Genomic DNA, 9838 nt, shown 5'->3' with positions numbered 1-9838 from the left:
CCACCCACCACTTTGACCTGTATGTTCTCGTAGGCTGGCCCTCGCTTCAATTTGTCGCCAAACCCACTGGCTTCAGGTCATCTATAAGTCTTTGCTCGGTAAAGCCCCGCCTTATCTCAGCTCACCATAGCAGCACCTACCCGTAGCATGCGCTCCAGCAGGTATATTTCACTGGTCACCCCCAAAGCCAATTCCTCCTTTGGCCGCCTTTCCTTCCAGTTCTCTGCTGCCAGCACCAGCTGTCAGAGCTACTACCTCATCCCCATACTGTTATGTATTTGATTTATTTGCTCCTTTGCACCCCAGTATCTTTACTTGCACACTCATCTTCTGCACATCTATCACTCCAGTGTTTAATTGCTATATTGTAATTATTCCTCCACCATGGCCTATTTATTGCCTTAGCTCCCTTATCGTACCTCATTTGCACACACTGTATATAGACTTTTTCTACTGTATGTTTGTTTATTCCATGCGTAACTCTGTGTTGTTGTTTGTGTCGCACTGCTTTGCTTTATCTTGGCCATGTCACGGCCGTCAAAGGAACAGGACCAAGGCGCAGCGTGGTGAGCGTACATACTTTAATTAGTAGATGTCGCCAACAAATCAATAAACATACAGAAACGACCGTGAAGCTCAAGGCTATAGACATCTACCCACAAAGACAGGTGGAAAAAAGGATAGACAACTGTCCCTGATTGAGAACCATACCCGGCCAAAACAAAGAAATACAAAACATAGAAAAATGTACATAGAATTCCCACCCCAAATCACACCCTGACCAAACCAAATAGAGACATTAAAAGGCTCTCTACGGTCAGGGCGTGACAGTACCCCCCCCCCCCCAAAGGTGCGGACCGCAAAACCTGAACCTATAGGGGAGGGTCTGGGTGGGCATCCATCCGCGGTGGTGGCTCAGGTGCGGGACGCAGACCCCGCTCCACCACTGGCTCACCCCACTTTGGTGGCACCTCTGGTGTGGGGACCCTCATTGCCAACCCCGGACTGGGGACGCTTGTCGCCGAACCCGGACTGGGGGTCTCATCGCGCCCTCGTTGCGGACCCAGACTGGAGGCCGTCTCTGGAGGCTCCGGGCTGGAGGCCGTCTCTGGAGGAGTGGAGAGACACACAGGAGGCCTGGCTCTGGGAGCAGGCACAGGACTCAACAGGCTGGGGAGACATACAGGAGGCTTCTTCCTTGGTCGAGGCACCGGATACACTGGCTGTGAACAGGACCAAGGCACAGGACCAAGGACCAGGACCGAGGAACAGGACCAAGGCGCAGCGTGGTGAGCATACATACTTTTATAGTAAATGTCGCCAACAAAACAATAAACATACAGAAATGACTGTGAAGCTCAATGCTATAGTACCACAAACAAAGACAACTACCCACAAAGACAGATGGGAAAAAGGGCTGCCTAAGTATGGTTCCCAATCAGAGACAACGATAGACAGCTGTCCCTGATTGAGAACCATACCCGGCCAAAACAAAGAAATACAAAACATAGAAAAATGAACATAGAATGCCCACCCCAAATCACACCCTGACCAAACCAAATAGAGACCATTAAAAGGCTCTCTACGGTCAGGGCGTGACAGGCCAGGTCGCAGTTGTAAATGAGAACTTGTTCTCAACTAGCCTACCTGGTTAAATAAAGGTGAAACATATTTTTTTTAAATATTGAAATCCCTGAGAAGTTTCCTTCCTGTATGGCAACTGAGTTAGGAAGACCTGTATGTTTGTGACTGTTTTATTAATTACAAATTGTAATTAATAAATTCACCATGTTCAAAGGGATATTCAATGTCTGCTTGAATTGTTGTTTGCCATCTACCAATAGGTGTCGTTCTTTGCAAGGCATTGGAAGACCTCTGTGAAGGAAATGTTATGTTTATGTATCAAATCAATGGTACTTTTTTGTGTGTTTTTTTGTTTTGAATTTTTACCCCCCTTTTTTCTCCCCAATTTCGTGATATCAAATTGTTAGTAGCTACTATCTTGTCTCATCGCTACAACTCCTGTACGGGCTCGGGAGAGACGAAGGTTGAAATCATGCGTCCTCCGATACACAACCCAACCAAGCCACACTGCTTCTTAACACAGCGCGCATCCAACCCGGAAGCCAGCCGCACCAATGTATCGGAGGAAACACCGTGCATCTTGCAACCTTGGTTAGCGTGTACTGCGCCCGGCCCGCCACAGGAGTCGATGGTGCATGATGAGACAAGGATATTCCTACCGGCCAATCCGACGCTATGCCAATTGTGCGTCGCCCCATATATCTTGTCTGTGTATAGCCGTATGTATATAAGACAACTGATGGGACCACTCCAGCAGAGTTTCTGATAGACCTGTACGGTGTGCAGAGTTTGTTGTAACCTCTCCAGCTTGCTGATAATAAGAGTGATTCATTTCAAGAATGGTTTCAGGTGTCCCTGGTGTTGAACTTCCACCACAATCTGGTGTTCGAACTTGATCAGTGATTCTACTTGTGGAGCATCCCAGTGAAGGTCTGCGAGGGAACACCAGTGATGCATTCCATGAGAAGGCGTGCAAGGGAAATTCCTGTCTGACCGAAGACGACAAGGACCCGCCCAGACCAGACTTTTACTGTGAGCTGCCCGGAGGACGATACCTGATCCGCTAACCTCTGAGGGACACATCTACTGAAATTCAGTAATTCAATTTAAATTAATTGCATTAAAATAAAATAAAAATGATAAGACCAATAGAATTTAACAAAAGATGTAGAAGAAGGGTATCACTAGTTTTAGAATAAGGCTAGAACTAGTCTTAAGAGAAGGTTAGAGTGAGGGCAGGAGAGGCCCCACTGATAATTGTTTGTGGAAATTTATATGAGAAGTGTCTACATGTCTGAGAACCGCTGATAATAGCAAAAAGTGTTATTTTAGGCATTTATGAAAAGTGTCTATGTGGTCGGGGAACCACTGAGAATAGCATAAGGTGGACAAGGTGCTATTCTATATATATGAGAATCAGCAAGACTATAGAGTCTATAGAGACCATAGCATTTATGACTATATAAATGATTGATACTATGGATGCTGAGGGACTGTAGAAGCTGAAGGACTATATATGCTGTAGGGACCATAGATGCTATACCTATAGGGACTCTGGATGCTATTGGGACTATAGATGCTCAGGGACTATGGAAACTGTAGAGACTATGGCAACTATGGAGACTAGAGGTACCGCAGAAGATGCATATGTATGCATAGGAGGTAACGACGAGTGATACGGGAGATTACTGTGTTTGGGAATGTGTTTTGGAATGTGGGATGACGTGTTAAGCAGAATTATTTTTCTGAAGAGTTCAACAAAGGGTTTGAGTATGGGAAAGGGAAATAGTAAGAGTAAGATGGAGGATCAGTGCTGGGAACCAAAAGGGCCGTGTAGTGTAATGGAGAAAAAATATTTGTCGGGGGGTACTGAACCAAACAGAGGGCTGGACAAAATTAATAGATGGTCATTTCCCTGTTGATGGGACACTGAGCACAGAAAGACTGGAGTCTGTGAGAGGCCAACTTGAAAAAGCACACAAGAAGGTTAAAGTGAAGTGGGATGATTTCAGAAAGTGGGAGCGAGAAGCAGAAAATGCTAAATAGAAAGCTATAAGAGGACTGATGGTAAAGCAAGTGGAACCAGAGAAGAAAGCGGGGGTTGGGCCTGTGCCACGTGGAGGAGCCATGGGATTAGGAGCTGTTGAAGGTGCTGTGGGTGCTGGAGCTGAAGACAGAAAGGTAACAGCAAAAAACAAGGACCAGAGCGAACGAGCAGAGAAAAGCAGAGGACAGGGAGAGTGAAGAAGAGGAGCTATAAGAGCTCAGGAAAGAACTGGAGAAATGTAAGAAAAAAAAGTAAAGTGGAGAAATAAGAAGCAAATTAAGGAGTGCAAGCAGGAGGAATGAAGAAGAAAGTAGCCAAGATGAAGATAAAAGGAGCAGCAGTGAGGACAGCAATGAAGGACAAAGCAGAAAAGACCAGCAGAATGACAGAAAGAAAACCTCCAAAAAGAAGCTTGAGAGAGTGTTTCCAATAATACGCTAACCTGACACCAATGGAGGTGGGATATTGGAAATGGAGAAAACGTGGGATGTTGACGAAAGAAAAGCAATAGTGGGCAATGTCAATGACCCAGCAAAGGATGCTGTGAGGTTTGAGGAAGAGGTAAAAGCAATCATCTCCATGTACAACCCCACCACCAGAGAAATAGAAGTGTATCGCCACTGCTTGAAATTTAAATGGGGGGGACTATAAACACATGTGGGACCGCAATGTACCCGTTGATGATCGTGGTGACCAGCTGGATGCAGTTTTTACTGCTATAAAGGCTGCTTTACCCAAACACACAGACTGGCAGAAAATCCATTCCACCAAACAGGGAACTGATGGGAAATTGAGTGACTACATGGAATGAATGGAGACAATCTTCCTCCAACACTCAGGTCTGATGCCTGACCAAGACTCATACAGCAGCTTAGAGACAGGCCTGAGACAAGATCTGAAGACAGCTGTAACTACAACATGAAATGAAACCACTATCTGACGTAAAGCCTTATATCACCCACAGTTGAAGGAAAATGAAACGAAGGATGGAAAGACACTGAAGAAGGCACAGCTGATGTACTACTCTGGAGGAGGAAGAGGACATTGGGACAATGGTGGCAACCAAGGACGTAAAGGTGAGGTAGAGCTCGAGGGGCCCCTGCTGGAGCTGACGGGGCGAGACTGGAAGTGCTACAACGGTGGGAAGTTAGGGCATTTTTCAAGACATTGCCCTGAAGTGGGCCCTGGAGCTGACGAAGGTAGAGACTGGAGCTGCTACAACTGTGGGAAGGTAGGGCATCTTACAACACACTGCCCAGTAGGAGAAGGACAAGGAGAGTGGCCGTCCCTACCTGTGGGCGTGCAGGTGAACAACCCATTTGGAAGAGGAGGTGGATGAGGGGGCTGAGGGGGCAGCGGTCTAAGTGTTGAAAATGTCTGCCCTGTCTGTCTCCCCCTCAAAAAAACTATGCACATATTGGGAGCGTCTGGAATTACATTTGAAGAATGTTAGACTTCTCCTCTGGACGTGGGGAGAGGGCAAATGGAGACACCGATTCCTGTACTCCTCCACCTGCCAAGTAAATTTATTAGGAAGAGATTTGATGTGTAAAATGAATTTATCTGTTGCCTGTACTGAAGAAGGATTGTCATTGGGATCGAGAGAAAATGGAATCTTCCCATACCTGATGAACTGTTACTATGCTTGGCACCTGAATGATCACCATGTTGAGGGACATCTGAGAAAGCAATCCCTCTCTTCCCCGTTGCGTGGTAACTGGGAAGTGTCTGAATACCTACATTGTACTGCTGCTTTTCCATCATGCGAAGATGACACTGAATACCAAAAGAGATATCTACTTCCGGCGCCGACAGAGATGGCCGCCTCGCTTCGCGTTCCTAGGAAACTATGCAGTTTTTAGTTTTTTTACGTGTTATTTCTTACATTGGTACCCCAGGTCATCTTAGGTTTCATTACATACAGTCGAGAAGAACTACTGAACATAAGAGCAGCGTCAACTCACCATCAGTACGACCAAGAATATGACTTTCGCGAAGCGGATCCTGTGTTCTGCCTTTCACCCAGGACAACGGAATGGATCCCAGCCGGCGACCCAAAAAAACGACTTCGTAAAAGGGGGAAACGGAGCGGTCTTCTGGTCAGACTCCGGAGACGGGCACATCGTGCACCACTCCCTAGCATTCTTCTCGCCAATGTCCAGTCTCTTGACAACAAGGTTGATGAAATCTGAGCAAGGGTAGCATTCCAGAGGGACATCAGAGACTGTAACGTTCTTTGCTTCACGGAAACATGGCTCACTGGAGAGACGCCATCGGAGTCGGTGCAGCCAGCTGGTTTCTCCACGCATCGCGCAGACAGAAACAAACATCTTTCTGGTAAGAAGAGGGGCGGGGGCGTATGCTTCATGGTTAACGTGACGTGGTGTGATCATAACAACATACAGGTACTCAAGTCCTTCTGTTCACCTGATTTAGAATTCCTCACAATCAAATGTCGACCGCATTATCTACCAAGGGAATTCTCTTCGATTATAATCACAGCCGTATATATTCCCCCCCAAGCAGACACATCGATGGCTCTGAACGAATTATTATTTGACTCTTTGCAAACTGGAATCCGTTTATCCGGAGGCTGCATTCATTGTAGCTGGGGATTTTAACAAGGCTAATCTGAAAACAAGACTCCCTAAATTTGATCAGCATATCGATTGCGCAACCAGGGCTGGAAAAACCTTGGATCACTGCTATTCTAACTTCCGCGACGCATATAAGGCCCTGCCCCGCCCTCCTATCAGAAAAGCTGACCACGACTCCATTTTGTTGATCCCTGCCTACAGACAGAAACTAAAACAAGAAGCTCCCCCGCTGAGGTCTGTTCAACGCTGGTCCGACCAATCTGATTCCACACTCCAAGACTGCTTCCATCACGTGGACTGGGATATGTTTCGTATTGTGTCAGACAACAACATTGACGAATACGCTGATTCTGAGTGCGAGTTCATTAGAGCGTGCGTTGAAGATGTCGTTCCCATAGCAACGATTAAAACATTCCCAAACCAGAAACCGTGGATTGATGGCAGCATTCGCGTGAAACTGAAAGCCCGAACCACTGCTTTTAATCAGGGCAAGGTGACCGGAAACATGACCGAATACAAACAGTGTAACTATTCCCTCCGCAAGGCAATCAAACAAGCTAAGCGTCAGTATAGAGACAAAGTAGAATCTCAATTCAACGGCTCAGACACAAGAGGTATGTGGCAGGGTCTACAGTCAATCACGGATTACAAAAAGAAAACCAGCCCAGTCACGGACCAGGATGTCTTGCTCCCAGGCAGACTAAATAACTTTTTTGCCCGCTTTGAGGACAATACAGTGCCACTGACACGGCCCACAACTAAAACATGCGGACTCTCCTTCACTGCAGCCGACGTGAGGAAAACATTTAAACGTGTCAACCCTCACAAGGCTGCAGGCCCAGACGGCATCCCCAGCCGCGCCCTCAGAGCATGCGCAGACCAGCTGGCTGGTGTGTTTACGGACATATTCAATCAATTCCTATCCCAGTCTGTTGTTCCCACATGCTTCAAGAGGGCCACTATTGTTCCTGTTCCCAAGAAAGCTAAGGTAACTGAGCTAAACGACTACCGCCCCGTAGCACTCACTTCTGTCATCATGAAGTGCTTTGAGAGACTAGTCAAGGACCATATCACCTCCACCCTACCTGACACACTAGACCCACTCCAATTTGCTTACCGCCCAAATAGGTCCACAGACGATGCAATCTCAACCACACTGCACACTGCCCTAACCCATCTGGACAAGAGGAATACCTGTGAGAATGCTGTTCATCGACTACAGCTCGGCATTTAACACCATAGTGCCCTCCAAGCTCGTCATCAAGCTCGAGACCTTGGGTCTTGACCCCGCCCTGTGCAACTGGGTACTGGACTTCCTGACGGGCCGGCCCCCAGGTGGTGAGGGTAGGCAACAACATTTCCACCCCGCTGATCCTCAACACTGGGGCCCCACAAGGGTGCGTTCTGAGCCCTCTCCTGTACTCCCTGTTCACCCACGACTGCGTGGCCACGCACGCCTCCAACTCAATCATCAAGTTTGCGGACGACACAACAGTGGTAGGCTTGATTACCAACAATGACGAGACGGCCTACAGGGAGGAGGTGAGGTCCCTCGGAGTGTGGTGTCAGGAAAATAACCTCACACTCAACGTCAACAAAACTAAGGAGATGATTGTGGACTTCAGGAAACAGCAGAGGGAACACCCCCCTATCCACATCGATGGAACAGTAGTGGAGAGGGTAGCAAGTTTTAAGTTCCTCGGCGTACACATCACAGACAAACTGAATTGGTCCACCCACACAGACAGCATCGTGAAGAAGGCGCAGCAGCGCCTCTTCAACCTCAGGAGGCTGAAGAAATTCGGCTTGTCACCTAAAGCACTCACAAACTTCTACAGATGCACAATCGAGAGCATCCTGTCGGGCTGTATCACCTCCTGGTACGGCAACTGCTCCGCCCACAACCGTAAGGCTCTCCAGAGGGTAGTGAGGTCTGCACAACGCATCACCGGGGGCAAACTACCTGCCCTCCAGGACACCTACCCCACCCGATGTCACAGGAAGGCCATAAAGATCATCAAGGACAACAACCACCCAAGCCACTGCCTGTTCACCCCGCTATCATCCAGAAGGCGAGGTCAGTACAGGTGCATCAATGCTGGGACCGAGAGACTGAAAAACAGCTTCTATCTCAAGGCCATCAGACTGTTAAACAGCCACCACTAACATTGAGTGGCTGCTGCCAACACACTGACTCAACTCCAGCCACTTTAATAATGGGAATTGATGGGAAATGTCAAATATATCACTAGCCACTTTAAACAATGCTACCTAATATAATGTTACATACCCTACATTATTCATCTCATATGTATATGTATATACTGTACTCTATATCATCTACTGCATCTTTATGTAATACATGTATCACTAGCCACTTTAACTATGCCACTTTGTTTACATACTCATCTCATATGTATATACTGCACTCAATACCATCTACTGTATCTTGCCTATGCCACTCTGTACCATCACTCATTCATATATCTTTATGTACATATTCTTTATCCCCTTACACTTGTGTCTATAAGGTAGTAGTTTTGGAATTGTTAGCTAGATTACTTGTTGGTTATTACTGCATTGTCGGAACTAGAAGCACAAGCATTTCGCTACACTCGCATTAACATCTGCTAACCATGTGTATGTGACAAATACAATTTGATTTGATTTGATTTGATTTGAGATGGTCAAAACAGAAAGAGAAAGTGGAGATAACCATGAATGGAGTATACAGAGGAGAAGACTTTGTAGCAGCTGGAGTGTTGTTGATGGATACTCAGATGAGTTTGTATGAAGTCCCTGGCTCTGTTCCCCATTGTAGCTTATCAAATGCTCCAGAAAAACAATGGAAAGATGTGGGTATTTGGATGAAAAAAGTGATGGAAGCAACTGATTGGGTGGCCTGGGAAGGGTAATGACAGTGGTCAGCTTCTACAGCAACTTTCTATTCCCCATAATGGGCTACTACAATGACAACATCAAGAAAATAACTAATTCCCGTTGAAACCATGTCTGTGGTATTACAATATAATTCACACATTGATTGGCTAAAAGATATCCCTGAAGAACTGTGGGCTAAATCAAAGACTGACATTGGTAATTGTGGTAATTCCAAAAAGCACCCACAGATCTTACAAAGCTCAGTAACCTCTTCGCAAGGAAGCCGAAAAGGGTATCATTCTAATTCATAGTGCATTAGTTGAAAGAGGCGCTCTGGTTCCCTCCCCGAATTAGCCTTGTAAAAACACACCAATTTTACCTGATAGGAAACCATCTGGTGATTATCGTTTTGTGCAAGACCTTAGACTAGTAAACAATGCTGTACATGCTAGAGCACCACTGGTGCCTAACAATGTTACCATTTTATCCCAGGTGCCTCCAAGTAGTTGTTGTTATCAGTAATTAATTTATCTAATGCTTTCTTTAGCGTCCCTGTGGCTGAAGAGTCACAGGACTGGATCTTATTTACATTTCTTGGGACTAAATGGAAATGGACGGTGATGCGACAAAGCTACGTGGAATCACCGGAAATCTTTGCAAAAGAAATGTCAAATCAAATCAAGGTTTATTTGTCACGTGCGCCGAATACAACAGGTGTAGACCTTTACAG

Source organism: Oncorhynchus kisutch, linkage group LG12, assembly GCF_002021735.2.
Source record: "Oncorhynchus kisutch isolate 150728-3 linkage group LG12, Okis_V2, whole genome shotgun sequence".
Taxonomy (NCBI): domain Eukaryota; kingdom Metazoa; phylum Chordata; class Actinopteri; order Salmoniformes; family Salmonidae; genus Oncorhynchus; species Oncorhynchus kisutch.
The sequence above is the reverse complement of the archived record's forward strand: the minus strand, read 5'-3'. Positions refer to the sequence as shown.